General features: G+C 40.2%; 1 long non-coding RNA gene across 1 annotated transcript in view; it reads left to right on the forward strand.

The window, feature by feature from the left end:
- Positions 1-8,707: 8,707 nt before the first annotated feature.
- Positions 8,708-17,721, forward strand: part of LOC142405705 (uncharacterized) — a 312,619-nt gene continuing 303,605 nt past the window's right edge. Inside the window, exon 1 of the long non-coding RNA XR_012774282.1 lies at positions 8,708-8,783. This is a non-coding gene — a long non-coding RNA (uncharacterized LOC142405705). The remainder of the gene's footprint in view (positions 8,784-17,721) is intronic.

Here is a 17,721-nt window from a genome sequence, read left to right on the forward strand (position 1 = left end):
AGGTTTTTCTGCATGTACAGAGTCCAGGAGGTTGATTGCTTCTCACATGTAGCCATGCTATTTTCAGGGATAGAAAAAATCCAAAAGTAGTGTAGTATTTTTACATAGTGTTTTTTTTTTTCTGTTACAATGTGGAGCTTGCATTAATAAACAGGACTGGAATAAGGGGGTGGTGTCAGGAGGCACAGTGCTTTCTGCAGCTTGGCTGTCTGCATGCCTGGCCCAGGACCACAATCTAAGTTGTAAAGCCACTGGGATACATCTGCATCATGCTCCCCTGTGGCTTGAATTATGGAAAAGGGTGCTAGCAAGCATCTACGGGTCTGTGGCCCTGCAGGGATCAGCTTGCATGTTGGTCAGGGAGATGCCAAGCCAGGTGAAGCCAAAATGGGTGGACCTGACTTGATGCATGGAAGACCCTGAAGTGTCTCTTCACCATCCTCCATCATATTTCTCATGTCAAGAAGCTTTTCCTCTTAGCCAGGGTATAACAGCTACCCTTGGTTGCTACTGGTCAAAATAAGAATTTCCTATGAAAAGATGTAATAGTATCAGTCATATATTAGGTTTCATGATTTTGATGCATGACGTTGACATTAGTGCTCCTCTCATTCTCAGTTTTGATGAGTTAAAACATAAAATCAACAAGAAAGTTGCACATGATAATGATTAATATTAATCTATGCACATTGTGAACATTAATTTATTAAGGCTTTAGTTGACTGGTTGACATTTAATTCTATGAGACAGGAAAACACAGAGTGAAAAACTCAAGTAGAATGTGTGATATTGGGTACAATGAATGTGTGAGAATTAGAATACGGGAGCTAGCTATTGCTTTTTTTTTTTCTGCAGTGATTCAGTGACTTAATACAGGCCACAAGCATGCCTTTCCAATTTGCCAAAGATCTGGGAGAAATCCTCTGACTTGAGCAGTAATATTGGGCTTGACAGAGACATTTCTGAAGATGGTTTTAAGTTCTGTTATGTAGGAAATCAGACTGGCTGATCACACTGGTTGCTTCTGATCTGAAAATATAAAAACTTTCAAGAAATTGCCAAATGAATACCTTCTTAAAGGAGAAGAAAAAATAATCTGATTAAAGGAATATTGATGGCTGAATATATGCAATATATTCAACTTGCAATATTTTCATAAAAGCAGGTCTTGCACAAAACACAATGTCAGTATACTCTTGGTGCAAATATTTTAAGTTGTTAAAATGATCTCATTTGGAAAACCCTGAATTTCTACAGGACAAAAAGGGTTCTGAGACCAAGGTACTTTCACGATTCAGAAGCTGTAAATTGGGGTAAATATTTTAAATATTTATTGTAAATATTTTTATATTTACTGTAAATATTTACTGTAAATATTTTTCTCCTTTTATGATGTTCTTTGAGGGGGAAATACTTGTGTCAGGGAGCTGGTGGTGCAGATAAGTACTGGTGTAGTGCAGAGGTGACCCACGCCTGGTGCTCCTGCCCTGCTCCTAGGGAACCCTGTAGCCATCCTATATCCCCATTGCCTTTGCTTTTACTTCATTAATTTCATCTGGAAGCTATTCCAGGCCAGGTCTGCCTTCCTGTGCATAATCTGAACGGGCTGTAATCTCAGCTGAGCCTTGTAGGTGCTAATACTTCAGCAATTCTGAGGTTTTTGAGGGCAGACAGGGCTATTAGATGGTCTAATCTGACAGTATATTCACACTGGCCATAGGATTTTGGAATGCCTTTAGGAAATAAACTCTTGGATGAAGAGCAGCTGGCTCAAGTTGAACGCAGGCAAGACCAAAGCAATGCTAGTCAGAAAGGGGGAATGCTTTGAAGAGCGGGCCAAGGCACTGTCTCCACCTTCCATTCATTGAAGACATATGGCCTCCATTTATCAAAGTTGTGCAAAGCCTCTGGGTCCTGCCTGGCTTCGATGGTCAGGTAGCATTGCTTTCTAAAGATCTCACAGCTAACTGGGAAATGTCCCTTCCTTCCTCCCAGGCGGTGATAACCCGAGAGCAGGAGTATACAGCTCTGGGTTCTTGGAACTTATTTGACCCGGATGTGTTTTATCTGACTGTAAAAATGATGCTCACATTCAGGATCAGGTTAATGCAGCTACCCAGTGGTGTGTTAAATGTCTGTAGATGTTGCTGCCTTCTTTTTCTATGGTGTATGCTACCCTGGACATAGCAATTCAAGTCCTCTCCTGATGTTTGGTGAGCTTCTGATGTCACTTTCAGTACTGAGAGTGGTTAGTGAATCAACACCAGCTAATCAAATCCAAATTTTGATGTCTGAACCATCATGACAATAGTACTCCTACTGACTGAAGCAGAACACATCGCCCAGAAGAAAGTATGTGAGAACCGGATACGACACTTTCTTAATCACAGAATGTGGAATCGTCTTGCAGAGAAGATCAGACAAACCCCGGGTCTGACTGATCCTCAGGAAAGAGGCTGTCTTTTTTTTCATCTGTCATACTCGTGGTTCAAACAGCTTTTTATTCCTCAACATTTAACAGTGCTTCATTTGATATTTATTCTGCACTAAGTTTTTTTGCAATTTTACATAAAGTTTTTAAACAAAAATTATCTTGAATTGAAAACCATGAACAATCGGACTGGAAGTTTCTACTACTTTAAAACTTTCAATTCTCAATAATAGAAATAAATTCTCAAATAATAATAGAAATATTAATAACAAGAAATTATCAAACCATGTCTGATATTAAAAATGTTTGCATATTTGTATTTTTTCAATGTAGTAAGGGGGAAAATGTCTCTTGTGAAATAGAATGGCAATTTTAAATGCCTTTGTGAGGGGTGCTGAATACACAAAAAGAAGGTACAAGGCTTGGGATTATGTCTTCCCCTAAATCATGGGATCACAGAATCATTTAGGTTGGAAAAGACCTTTAAGATCATCGAGTCCAACCGCAAACCTAATACTGCTAAGTCCACCACTAAACCATGTCCTTAAGCGCTCAAGATGATCTGCTCCATAACCTTTCCCTGGCACTGAGGTGAGGCTGACAGGCCTGTAGTTCCCCAGATCCTCCTTCTGGCCCTTCTTGTAGATGGGCATCACACTTGCTAACCTCCAGTCAACTGGGACCTCCCTGGTTAGCCAGGACTGCTGGTAAATGACTGAAAGTGGCTTGGTGAACACTTTCACCAACTCTCCCTCAGTACCCTTGGGTGGATCCCATCTGGCCCCAAGACTTGGGTGCGTCTAAGTGGTGTAGCAGGTCGCTAACCATTTCCCCTTGGATTATGGGGGCTTCTGCTTCCCATCTCCATCTTCCAGTTCAGGGGCTGGGCACCCCAAGAACAACTGGTCTTACTATTAAAGACTGAGGCAAAGAATGCATTAGTACCTCAGTCTTTTCCTCATCCTTTGTCACTATGTTTCCCCCTGCAACCAATAAAGGATGGAGATTCTCCTTAGCCCTCCTTTTGTTGCTAATGTATTTATAGAAATGTGGGGTTTTTTGTCTTTTATGGCAGTAGTCAGATTAATTTCTAGTTGGGCTTTGGCTTTTCTAATTTTCCTCCCTGCATAACCTCATGACATCTTTGTAGTCCTCCTGAGTTGCCTGTCCCTTCTTCCAAAGATCATAAACTAAGTAAAGGGGAATCTGTTTTCTGTCAATTTTAGGCATATGTAATGAATTAAAATGAATTGCATTGTATTATATTAAAAGAGAGAATGTGATACGTCATAATCAAGATTGTCCAGATTGGATTAGAGATTTATGACATTTTTTCATATGCACATTTTTTCTTTTGGCTGTAATTGTTCCTCACCTATTCCGCTTATTACTCTGACATTTCTTCAAGAGTCTCTTATGAGAAATCTGGAGTAAGTTGAGTGCAAGAAGAGAGGATTTAGGATTCTTCTGATATCTCCAGCATGTTAGGTAGAAAGCTGAAAGTGTTCATTTTAAAATATTGATCCTGATTTCCAAAGCTAATTGGAGACCTGGCATCTGTGAAGTGTTTCAGATTTTACAAGCACATTGATTGTCCTCAAGTTAAATTGTTCCAAACCAATACAACACAGAGGCAAGTTCTCCTTTCCTATTTCCTGGATAAATACCAAGGCATTATGGCCTTGCTACATGCTGCTTCTTGCATGGATAAATACCAAGGCATTATGGCCTTGCTACATGCTACCTTTACTTGATGAGAGAAGACTGTGCAGGTGTTGGAGTGGAGGACATGGCTGGATTAGACCTGAACAATAGTAATTCTTTGCTCCAACAGCATCTCACAGAAGCAGATGATACAAGGACATACAGAACTTATTTTGAGCCCTGAGTTGAGCAAAGTCCTAAATTTCTTCCTCACAGAGAAGGAATAAGTACTTTTTTTCTGTCTTCATACCAATCAGAATTATTATCTAGACCAGTTTTTCAGCTATGACAACAGCAGTGGAAAGGCATTAACAGCAGTGTATAAAAGCCAGTTTTCCTCTTCTGCAACAGTTACTTTGGGCAATTTCTCCAAAGATGCCAAAAGTATGGAGGAAAGCTCTGGATGAAGAGCAGGCTTATTTCTTTCTACCATAGGAAGCTCTTGAGCTGTGAGAAGCAACTCTTTCTTTGAAAAGTGAAAAGAAATGTATCCATAAAAGAACAAAATTAAGACTATGTACAAAAAATTGGAGGTCCATTGATCTGTTCATTTTTTTCAGTTGGGTTTAAGGATGTGGAAAGCCACCTGACTTCTGGGTGCAGGGTCAGCAGGGGGTGCCCTGCTTCTTCAGGACATGGGTGAGGATTTCCTGCCCTAGAGAGAGACGGAAGGGCTTGGTACCTATGGTGAGGCACTACCCTCAGTGACTTGTACTTGTGGGAGAGAATTAATCACCGTAGGCCATGTCCTTAGCTCTTTACTGACGTTTTGTTCAATCCCCCTCTGTCTAAGCAAGGTCCAAGTAAGAAAGTGAGTCAGGGCTGGGTGCTCTGTTGCTTGTATCTGAGTAATACCAGTATGATCGCTCCATTAGAGAGGAGGTGGTGTTTTGAAAGAGGTATCGGTGAAATGAAATTATGGATAGGACCAGATTCTTAGCTTTGCCTCCATCATCGAGGAAAGGTCCCCAGCAACAGGAGAGGATTTTTGTGTTACACAAGGAGGACAGTCTTTGTTGATTGCATCCCCATGAGACAGAGCTCCACATGGGAGGTGTGTGCAGCAGCATCAGGGATATATTGCACTTCAGCTGAGGAAATCTTCTCTCCCGGTTGTTAGGGACGGCACAAAGATAGAGATAAGCAACAGGGACTGCCCGTTACTCAGGCTATCAGGACTTTGTCAACGTAGTAACATAGCACAGAAAATAGTGCAGAACGTAGCCATATACAATTAGGAAATTATTTGTCTTGATTTTTAGATGACCACAGTAGGGAGCTAGGACTTTATTCTGCTTTTCTGTGGTCTCTCACAATCCTTGGGCAAGTCCTTCATTTAAGACTCAATTTCCTAAAAGCAGCTCTGACTAACATGAAGCGCTTGTTAGCGGATGACCCCGAGAGTGGTTTAGTGATGGTCTATCCATTGGTGCCTTCCCCTGGCTCACTGCATCCCCTGGAGACCATGAGAGGGATGTGGTATACATCTGGCTCTGCGTATGCTGGCTGCAACCTGCAGAATAGCAGATAGCACAGCCACTCAGGTTGTGGAGCAAAATGGGTACATAAAGGTTTTTTTCAGGTTAATTTGAGTTTCTGGAGCGGTGCAGAGGCATTGAAAGCAAGAAAAGGCTGTAGCCCACTAATCCAACCTTGTGGTTGGATTCAATGCAGTACTCCTGCTTTCAGATTTAGGCGGCCGGGGCTGCACCTGCAAGTTGCAGGTTCTGGCATCATTTCGGTGCGAGGTAATCAGGAAGATTGGATGTGGGAGCAAGGAACAAAGAAAGGAGGTTACTGTTGCCATGCAGATCTTGAAGGCCCCCGGAGTATGGGATTTGGCTCATGATAACTCAGCCATTATACCAAGGGATTAAGAAGTTTCTATTCTTCCTGAAATAGTTACAGATATGAGCGGACATTTGACAAAATAAACTGTTACTACCTCTCTTAAGAAACACCTGCAGACAAATTTTGCCACAATGGAAAATCCTTATTTTGGAACACAAAGGTGGTGCTTCATTAATTTTTGTTGTTGTCGTTGTTATGGATTGTTACATTGTGACTCTCAAGTAGTCTTTGATCTATTTTAAAGTCTAAAAGGGGGAAGGAAAAACCTATAAAATATATTGGCCCTTTAAATTAAAAAAAGAAAAAAAAAGAGTTCCTATGGTGCAGCTGAGGTCAGGAAGTAGTTGATCATAGCAGGAGTCTGGACCCATCCCCTACTACGTCTGCAACAAGTCTGCTTAGAGAGAGGGAGAGGATGTTACCTCTGGACTGGAGTAATTGACACCTGAACCATACAGGAGGATTTTCATTCTAGTCCAGGGAAGAATATTAGGAAAACAAAATCTTTACAGGAGAGGAACTTGGTGAATTCCTATGCTGAAAGAGCAGTAAAATTTCATGCGGAAAATGGAGGGGCAGTTTTGCTGAACTATGAATCTTTGTTCCCTGCAATAATAACATTTGGCATGTTCTTCTGCTTAATATATGAAACATATTAAGGAGGAAAAAGCTCAGAGAACTTAACAAATTTCCATTTCCAAGAGACGGAGCAGCCTATGACCTGGCAGGGTGCCACTGAATGACGCAGGGCTTTGTGGAAATTGAGTTGCAATGGTGAACGACTTGAAACAGAGTGCTGAGCTGTCAGATAAGTCACAGTTGGTGAATGTTAACTTCTATTTGTTATGTTTTGAAGACAAATACCATACCCACGTACCAGACAGGGCAGGGTTAGACTGTGGGGGTGAAGAAGGGAGGAAGGCAGACCAGAGGAAGGAAGATATCCTTTGTAAATAAATAGAAATGTCAGTCTTCCCCGTTTACTTAGGCTGCATTGCTTGTGACCCTGTTATACCAGCAGCCAGCGGGGTGAGTCAGTGAAAGACCATTTCTGTCCTCCCAATTGCCATAGGATGCGAGTTGTGTTAAATGAGACTTAAATTTTAATGTATTTATTAGTGAAACTTTGAGTCACAGTCAACCCCATGTGAAACCCCATGAAAAAGCTTTGGCCCTATCCTATTACATGTTCTTTGCAGATACTATGTATATTTTTAGCTTTGTAAACGACAACAATTGCCCGTTACTATTTTATTGTAGTTAATATTTACATTACAGTGGTGCATGGTGTTTTCAGTCAGAAAACACTCTTTTGCGATTAGTATATATAATAACAAACAGGAGCTTGTGGAATTATAATATAGGGTTCCATTTATATTTAGGTGCACTAGAAATGCTGTGGTGATTACCATGATATAAATAAAACAAGTATTTGCAGTCTTTACACATTTTATTCAGTACAGCTTGTCAGAGTAGTTTTGTCTACATTTCCAATGGAAAATAATAATTGTTACTGAGAATGATGCCCTTCCCAATCTCTAAGCACATAAAAGACAAGAGTTTTTCAAATGGTTGAAGAAATGACTAAAAAGAAATAATTAAAAACATATTTGCTGTTAAAAATGAAAATTTCTAGGAAAATGTTTGTGTTTTCCTGCTTTCATTTTTGTGACTGTCTGTGCTAATGAAAATAAGGGGAAAAGAACAATTCAGCTCCTCTGTTTATTTTATTCTTGGAGGTTTTACCTAACAAGGCTTGTATTCCAAATAGGTGCATAATTAAGCCAACACAGGAGTATTTTATAGACACAGTGTTATAGAAGTAAGGCAGAAAGAAAGCTTATTTCTAGGCATTGGCTGTTGTAGTCTGTTACAAGCAGTAGCGTACTGTAAGCTCTCTGATGCTGTTCCAAAAGGTCCTAATACACCGTGTCAGGAACAATGGATACAATTGGGCCAACTGTATTACAAGCTCCTTTCTCGTGCCTCTGGCAAGTAACAGGATTTCCTAGGACTTGAATCTGGTTCTGAGCCATTGCTCTTCCAGCCAACTGTCTAAGTGGCTTCTGAGCGAGTTGAAGACACCTGGCTTTGCGTTCAGTGGGGGACAGAGCAGCATCCCCTGCAACTCTGCCAGGCAGAGGTGACCCATCACACTTATATCAGGGGATCTTCCTGCATTTTCTGCAAGTTTAGGTAGCCTCAAATTTTCTTGCTTTACTCCATAAGGTACTTTGAGCTGTTCAGCAAGCTGGAGTGATTTGTTAGCGAGCAAAGAGCGTATTGCCCTCCCCACCATAGATAGCAGTTGTCTGCCTTACCCTTCCAATGAGTAAGCTATGGAAGTGTTTTCACTTCAGGGCTTGTATTTAATTACATGCTTGAAAGCTAGCCAATGCGTATGAGCATGTTACACAGCATGTGTTTATCATGCCTTGCTCATTGACACCGAGTTGATATTGGCTGGTGCAACCTACGGGGAAGCACACTGGTTTTTGGGCCCTTAAACAGAATCAAGTGCTTCTCTTCTAACAGTAGCACACTCTTGCTTGGTCCCGTTGGTCTCTTCAGTCTTGTGCAGTTAGGTGAGCCCCATGCCCAAGTGCATGTTAAAGTAATTGAGCTGTCAGGAGAAGCAAGTAGCCTTTCCCTCCTGATTTGGCCAGAGGAGCGCCTTCCTTCTCTTCCCAAGGGCAGTGAGAAACATCTCTTTGCTCACCTCTCCTTTATCCAGCCAGTCAGACAAAGATGGCAGCAACAAGGCCTCCTTTTCTCCTTCTCCAGTCCCTCCCACGAGGTATGCTGGTAGCAGATGTGTATCATTACACTGGTGCTGATAAGGTCCTGTGGAGCACTTGTTCTAGTGGTTAATTCTCTGTTGATATACACAGGGCAGTTTGCATCTTTCAGCACTGCTATTTCAGCCTGTCTGCAGATTTAGTCAGGCTTGTTACATTGGTTACATCTGGTCAAGTTTTCAAAGTTTTCACTTTAATCAGCACAGGCTTGAAGCCCAGGTGCTTTAGTGTGTTTTTGTTTGCTCACTTGTTTTTTTTGTTTTGTTTTAATAGAAGTTGAATGTCTGATGTCTTCACATGGCTTTGAGTGCGGTAGCTGTAGGCACAGGTTTGGGATTCTTTTATCTCACCCTTATCCTTCACATAATTCGATACAGTAATTGCCTGTGGTCCATGGTTTCATTTCAGAGTGGAGTTGGCAATACACAGTAGAGATTCACGAAGCCTGACTTTGAAGTATCAGAGGGTGTTGAGATGGCATGGTGCTTTCTAGATGTATCAAATGTGCTTCATTTACCACCACTCTGCCTGCCACACTTAACGCCAGTTTAGAGATCACCCTGTTAATGAGTGAACTGCTTGGACATGGTCTATAGACTCTTGAGCAATTATTTTAGCCTCTGCTATTGCAGTCTTAATTTGGCTAGAAATAACTATAGCTTTTTGTAAAGTTAGTTCTGGTTCACACAGTAATTGCTCACATAGCCGTGGTATGGCTGTTCCCTCCACAGGCTCCACAGACATATCCCTATGCTAGTATGTATTAAATTCTGTAAGTTAGCATCATTAGTATTGGGTTCTTCCATTTTCTGAAAATGATGGAATGTATTAAGGAGGAGTTCTTCATATTCAGTTGCAATAACTAGCTGTGAAAGCAGTAACAAAAGTCAATAGCATGGGAAGTATTCAAAAGCCAGACTACAGTGGGCATTAGTAGAGAGATTGGTTTCCCAGTATTTGGGCATTTGTTCTTTTTAGTAGCAAGACTATCTTTCTGGGAAATTTAAAAAACACTTTGTAGAGAAATCATTATTTTTAATACTGGCTGTGTTTAGAGTCCTGAACAGGTTCAGAATCCTGTTGTGATAGGGGCAGTAGAAACACACGAGACCCTGTGTCAAAATGGAAGGCATCAAAACTGGCCTGATTGATTAAGTAGGTTATTGAAAAAAGATGATGAAGTGACAAAAGCTGTATGATGTTTTAGCCATGTGCACAATTTATAGGAGTCAGATGGGGTAATTTCTCTAGTCCCACCATTCTCAGCTCACTCAGAGGAAGAACATTGAAACAACTGTTATGGGGAAGAGGCAGCGTGTATGTTTGATGGCAAAGACTAGGACTACAATACAGGCTGCTTTACTCTAGGACCTTCTAGCTAACAGCTAAGGTTTGATCCCAGAATGCCAAATAAGCAAGTTGTGGTGTCAGCTAACAAACGTCTGAGGTAACGCTTCACATTAACATGGTGGGAGGAAACTGGAGACCTTCTGGGAGGGCTGACTGGAAACAGTGTGCCATGTAACAGGGACTTCGGAAAAAGTGTAGTAGTGAGTCTCAAATAGTTGATATATTTCAAAAAGGCATCCAGAAATCTGGGTGGTTATCTGAGCTAAACTGAACCTTTTAAGGTTAACCCATCATTAATAAGTTCATTCCCAGGATTAATGGCCATGCAGTACAGTATGTGCGTGTTTAGTGAAGCCACAAATAAATTATGAAGGTTAATAAGTGTTTCTCTGAATAAGGAGAATTATTCCTCAGGGAACCACAAAATATGCTATTAAGACCTTAACAAAATAGGCGGCCTCTACCATTTTGAGATTGTGGCTTGTTTTGTTAAATAAGGCAGTAATTGTTTTTGTTTTAATAGTGTGACTGGCCAGGTATTCCTGCTTGAGCACTTTCTCTGTTTCTCAGGGTGAGAAGGTCAGATCCAACCCTTTAAAATTTGATTTGGAAAATAGAACTGGGGGGGGGGGGGGCGGGGAAAGTCAAACAGAACAGGGTTATGTGTGGAGTTACGGGTCTATGGGAACACTTGCTAACCAGATCCTGCGTGCCCAAGTTGGCGACAGTCTTCATCAGATTGCTGGACTTCTCTGCCCTTCAAATATACGTGAATGCACAAATGAATTAATGCTGTGGATTTTCTATTCAAATAGATGGGGATGACCTTTGAACGGCCACTAGCTAGGGTGCCACTGCGGGAGCTCTTATTTGAAAGATCTAAGATGATACTGCAACATAACGGACTTTGAGCATCGTGTCCGCATTATATGAATTGATGAATGGTATCACTGGGAGGACAGCACTGTATTTGATTAGCATTGTAACACAGGGAGGAAGATGGATCAGAGAGAAACACGTGTAAGGACAACAGAAATAAGTAGATACTGAGAGTGACAAGGAAATAAGAATTACAAGAAATTAGCAAAAACTTTATTGGCGGTTATTTTGGTGCTTCTGGGAGACCTTTGGGATCAATCTTCAGAATATATATCCAGCAGAGAGAAACTGGCCATGATAGCTTGAGTTCTGTGCCCTCACAGTAAGCTTCAGAGTTTCACTGGTTGCAACTTGAAATGTTTCACTGGTTGCAACTTGAAATGTTTTCTTGAAGGACACATGGGCTCTTTTCCAGCAGACTCCTCTGAATCAATGGAAATTAAATGACCGCTGATTTTCAGAGATCCACAAATCAACATTGCCCTAAGTACTACTCTCTCTTGGTCTGGGCTACAGCTACATAGTTAAGAGGAACTTTGCAGAGCTTCTGTTGTCCAGTCTCACATGGCATGAAGCTTTTATGACTCCACAGTTTCTTAGAACACAACAGAAAAAACCTAACCCACCAATCTTTGGTTAGTGTAATGAATTTCAGACGAGCTGGTCCAAAAATGGACCCTGTGGTCATCATGTAAAAGTCAATGCTTTCCAGGGGTGACGACATTTTGTTATCATAATATTTCCTTAGGGTTAAAAGAGGAAATAAATGTTCCATCTCAGATAACACTGTGTGATAACTGTTGGCATATATTCACCAATGGTAAGTAGTTCCTGATGTTAGATAATTTGGTCCTGAAACTAGGTGAAAGGAGGTGGCTTTAGCTGAATTTTGCTGCAAATTTCTGGTTCTAAAGCTAGTAACAAACCTCAAGGCATGAAAATGAAGGCAGAATGACCTCAGCCCAATTCAGATGCCGTACATGAACATTCTGTGGGCAGAATTTGAAATTTCTCTCTTGATCTGTGTCCAAACGCTGCGGCTAGAATCTACTCTAATCAAACCGAAGAAGAAGCTTGCATAAACGCCTTCAAACACAACCTGCCAATTTCTGTAGAGCTCTGCTGACAGGCAGTTATTTTTCCTGTGTTAATATCGTTAGAGGAAAGTATTTGAAGAAGAAAATAAACAAAAAGGCGCATTGACTTGAGGTTGTGTGGAAGAATGAGGATAGCTGAAGTCAGTGGGAGTTTTGCCATGGATTTTACTGGAGCCCAGGACTTCATGCATTCTGTTTCCCTCCAAATGTTTGCAGAGAATTGAGATGCTGAATATTGAAACTAAACTCCAAGTGCCAGTTAGTGTCAAGAAAATGTGTGTGTGTGTGTCTGCGAGTGAGTGTGCACGCACATGCTGCTTATTAAGGTATCCTTTCACTGTTTCAAATTTAACTTAAAAACTACTCCTTTAACATGAGGACTAGATCAATATGACACTGACAGAAGCATGGGGGGCAGACCAATGCGAGCTGCTCCTAAGATAGTTCCAGTGTGCAGTCATTCTGACTCAAAACTGGCTTGCCTTCTGCCCCTGGTTTCCTCACAAATATTAGGGGCTGATCATGTCAAATCTCCAGGTGTTACTTTGTCATGCTTGCACATAGAGATCACCTTCCTCATTTCCCTTCAGTAGGAAACTGTAATGAATTATTTTAGCTAGTGCTGAAAGATTTAATGTACATATTTACTTCACCCCACAAAGGGAAATTGGCTTTTTTTAAAGAGCTGAATGTCAGCTGTATCAATTTTGACTGCCTTCCTTAGGAAGGAGCAACAAGTAGTGCATGCAATAAGGAGTCAGATATCACAATGGATAATAAGTGAAGTTTTTGAAGAAGATAAAAATCAGTTGATCACCCTGTGAATTTCTTTGAGGAAAAAAAGGAAGAGGGCACTAGTGGGGAAAAGGGCAATTTCTGAAAGTGGTGGTGGTTATTGGTGGAAGATAGAACCACTCTTTAGTTGGTTTCTCTCAAGAGAACTGCTGTGGCATTTCTTAGTGGAAGCCACACAGATAAATCAGTGGAATATGAAAAAGTCCCAAGGAAGAGTGAGACTCAGTGTTTTGAGTTGATGAGTAAGGCATGCTGCTTGGTACTTTTCAAGGTCATAGCACTGGGAAGAAGTTGACTATGGGTTGCTTTTACACAGTAAGCCGGTGAGATGTATAGGCGCTTCCTTTGTAAGGGGAAGAGTGTGGGTGTGTATCCCCAAATCAAAGAGAAGTGTGGAAGAACCAATGACTTCAGAGAGATGCTTGTAATCCTAGTGGGAGGTCCAGGTGATCCTTAGTGGCTTGGAAAAGTTGGGTAAACTTTTGCAAACATCTTGTGAAGTCCTTTCTTGACCAGTGTCAGCTTCTTAGCTCACCATGCAGCTTCTTAATTTTGCTCCTCTAACCTAAAGCAATTGCATGCCTGGCTTGGAGATCTCTAAACTGTGAGAGTTTCAGTGACTACTAGTAGTCACTAACACATGCTAACTCATTGTTTGGTTTGCCTTCAGCAAATACCACTGCTTCTGTTTAGAAAGAAGAATGTGGTACTGAACCTATAAACAAACAGAATACATAGGAATAATAGATAATTACTATGTCAAAGTAAACTATGATCTAGTCAGGGTGGAAAATCCACTTCTGGCCACTGCTGTAGTGAATGATGACATTAAGAACAGATAACACCATAATGGAAACTGCTTGGAATTGCTTTATTTTAAATGGCAAGCACTTGCTTAAACATAACAATGAGCAACCGAAATAATTTGTTGAGACTTGACTCTCTGTTAATTGTATACCATAGAGTAGCAGGTGTCTAAGCATGTAATGGTTTGTTTAATCTGTATTTCTGAGTTGCTCTGAGGCTGCCAAGAACAAATATTCAGTACTGGAAATTAAATCTTAAGAGATAATTTGGAAAAGGCAATTAGCTGGTAGGTCTGGCTGAGTTGTAAAGAGTGATTTGTGAGAATCTTCCTAAGCAAGAAGATGCTCAGTCAAGGCCCAGGTCTATCAAGAACTGCATGGCTGACCTGCTTGTACCTATATACTGTAGGCTTGATTTCAGTAAAGCAGAAGAGCTTCAGCTTTTCATGTGAAGCAATATATTTTATAAATTTTAAATTTTCACATATACTTCTATTGTCTCCTGACCCAGTGGTTTTTAAAGGTACAAGTGGATTTTAGACATTCAGAAGGGGAATGTCTAAAATATCTTCAAAGGGAGCTATACATAGCATCATCTAGTGTACTCTTCTGAGAATATGTATTTGTTTTTTCTATGAAGCACCTGTCTATTCTTCTCTGTGATACAGCCTTGTAGAGTCTAGATCACAACTGAATGAAATGCGATAGGAGATAAAATAGGTAATAAAGGTGGATTGATAATGAAGCATTTGCTAAGGGTGCTTTTGTCTCTTGTTTCAGAGAAGGCTTTACTAGTGATTTTTAATTTCCCCAGACTTCTCTGTTCCTCTGTGATACTTCAGTGCCAGTTATTAGTGGGATTGGATCAATATATGAAATCATGTAGATAACCCAAAATGACAACTTCTGCAATATACAGAGAAAATGATGAATACATTTAGACTACAATGCTTTCTCTGAGGGATAATTTGCTTACTTAAGTGATATATAAAGCATTTTTTTCACTTATTCTACAAAGATATAAGAAGAAAAAAAATTGTACACATCAGTTCAAGGACTTAACACAAAAATCTGACTTTTTTGGTCTTGGGTGCAGAATGCACCATTGTTTTCTTTTGATAGTACTTTAGGTAAGCATAAGGGATAATTTGTTGTGAAAAAGTGGAAAATTGATTTTTGGTTGCATTTCTTATACATTTCAATTGTATCTTTCTTAAGATGTTTCCTTTCAAGGATGGCTTATTACAGTAGTGTTCTGTAAATATTAGCTGTTTAGGGAAGATAAAATTGTTCCAATAGCTGACAATACAGTCAAAATACTTCAATTCCAATTTAGCTTTACACAGGGCAGCATCAGACAAATGAAAGTGCAGTCTTATAAATGTAGGAGATAAACCTTTGTCTTCACTTTTCCAAAGCAAGACTCACATCCTGTGAAGTGCTCAGCATCTGCTGCCCTAACCGATATAGCTGAGAGTTGGCTTTTCTCGATAGGTTTGTTCTTCTAGCCAGCAACTGTCCAGCTATAAGAAAGCATCATTGTTTGGCATGAGGAGGGAAAAAGAATTATATCTTTTATGGGAAATCTAAATCATCTTGTCATCATATAACTCAAAGATGGCCAAGTATGTTTTCCCTCAAATTTGTTTAAACAAACAAATGTAATTCTTAGGTTTAGGCCTTGGAAGCCAAGTTTCCGTCTAACATGAATTTAGGACATAAAGATTTGTTTGTGATAGAAACAATGCCAGACACTTCTGCATAGCAGCGTAATGGAGTGCCGCTAGAACGTAGCTTATAAAACCGGATTCAGGAAAACAGAGCTACTCTGTCTAATTTGGCCTGCGCCGTGTGATTACAATAGCGTAATTGTGCAGCTTGGAAGCCTTTCCCTCTCTGCTGAAACGATGCAGTATTCAAACACGTGTGAGAGCGTTTCTTCGACAAAAGGGCCAGGGCTGAAGCCTCTGCATATCTTCCAAGCCCTCCTCTGGGATGGGTCCTCCTCGTGTCGCTGTGACTTCCCGCGGTGACTGCGCAGTCACCTGCACAGGGCTCTCGGGGCATCCTGGTCCCCTGGTACAACTGCACCATTTTGTTAGGGCAGCTCTTTTTTCTAGCGGTTTGAAGAATAAATTCCCCCGAATGGGAGTGTTTGCTCTTCTCCCGTGTTAGACAGTGGTGCTTGGTTAGCGACGATCATTTGTACGTTCGGCCTGTGTTGATACTTGGGGGGTATTTACTGAATGTGAAGCACTCACAGTTTGGATTCTTTTGGAGCCTAGTCCAAAGGTTTTTGGAAAGGATTTCTAATATTTGAAAGGAGCTGAGGTCCGTTTCCTAGACAAGGTGTGCATATACAGTAATCTTGTTCCAGCAGCAAAACTACAAAAGGAAAGAAGGAAAAAAATCTTTCAATATTGCAATATTTACCCCTTTCTGTTCAGTGCTTCTGAATGTTTCATCTGCTTCTGTGATCAGTAGTATAGCACTTTGTATGTGACTGTCAAAAAAATAGACAGACTGCATTTTGGTGAAAAAAGGAGAAATTCAGTGAGTATTTCCTGTTAAGGGAGAGGAGTATAATGGTTTTTTTTCAGCAATATATAATTTGGAAGGAAAAGTTACAGTATTTTTGTTCTGAAAGCAAAATTATCTCCTTATAACACTATATTTTAGGTATTGAACTTTAAACAAAACAAAAATATTCATTGGGGCTCAAAATATTCCTCTCCTTCATCCCAGACCAAAGTTTCCTTTCCTTTTTGTTTGGGGAAAATATGAGGAAATTATATTTATTTATTCTTTTACTGAGGATATAAGAGATGATGGGAACTAAATGTATTAAAATATATTTTTACATACAGTTATATGAAAAGTGCGCTAGTTACCACTTTTAGAAGCCAGTGCAAAGATATATGCACCTAAAGAGAGAAAAGATAACTTTGGGTTATCTTTGGGTTCTTGGTTTCAAAATGCTGTCTCCTGAGGAAACTAAATGAAATGTTGCTCAAATACTTGTGTGCGACTCTTCTCTGAACACTCTTTGAACACTCTTGTAATGTCAAGTTAATATTTATGCTAAATATATAAAGAGCTAGCAAAAAGAAATGGATAATTTTAATTTTTTTTAAAGAGGAGCTCCATTCTGAGGGCTTGTTTCCTTCTAAAAAACAGACCTGCCATCTACTTTTAGAGTATTTTGAGAGCGTGCAGTTCAGTAGTTTTTGATCCTGATAGCGTCAAGGTCATGGCAGTAAGAGCAAAGGTTTTGGTCTGACTCTGAAATCCAGATCTTGCTGTACGTTCAGATATTTTTTTTTTTTAATTAGAATGATTAATGAAATGTTTAGCCTTTTGCCATTATGGCTTCTGATAAAGAAAAAAGTTAGAAATACAAAAATTAGGGGGTTTTTTCTGGTGGCAAGTGGGGAGAGTAGAATTGGTGGCAGAATGACATTGCCCATCCCTTGTCAAATTTTGAAGGCCAAAATAAAGCTCAAATAGGTTAATAGATTTCAGAAGCTTCATTGCCAGACTCTGTAGTGGGGGATAAAGTCAGCATCCACTCCAGAGAGTCACCCATCGCTCACAATAAGAAGAGAAATCTTAATTTTGTGGTATGTGGTTAATTTGCCATTAATGGTAGTGGGAGCTGGAGAGAGACTTGCGAGTTTATTCTCTATGTTTTAGTCACTTCTTATTGAGCAAATTTAGCATCCACCTCAATGGGAGTTACTTCTGACTTGGTACTAAGACCTACCGAGTATCCTGCTGATAGACTTTCTCAAGACGTTTTAGAGTTTACATTTTAGATTCTGTACTTGGTAAATATTTTTGAGCCGCATGGATCACCTTGGCTCTCCCATTCCAATGGGTAACATTTTCTCCTGAGCAAAGGCAGACTAAATTTTCCTCTGTGTGTGTGTCCGTGCACTTGTTTTTTCCCATTTCTTATACCTAATGGCACTATTGAGTACTACTGTCAGCAACAGCAGCTCCTTGCTTTG

The sequence above is a fragment of the Mycteria americana genome, chromosome 2, assembly GCF_035582795.1.
Source record: "Mycteria americana isolate JAX WOST 10 ecotype Jacksonville Zoo and Gardens chromosome 2, USCA_MyAme_1.0, whole genome shotgun sequence".
NCBI lineage: Eukaryota > Metazoa > Chordata > Aves > Ciconiiformes > Ciconiidae > Mycteria > Mycteria americana.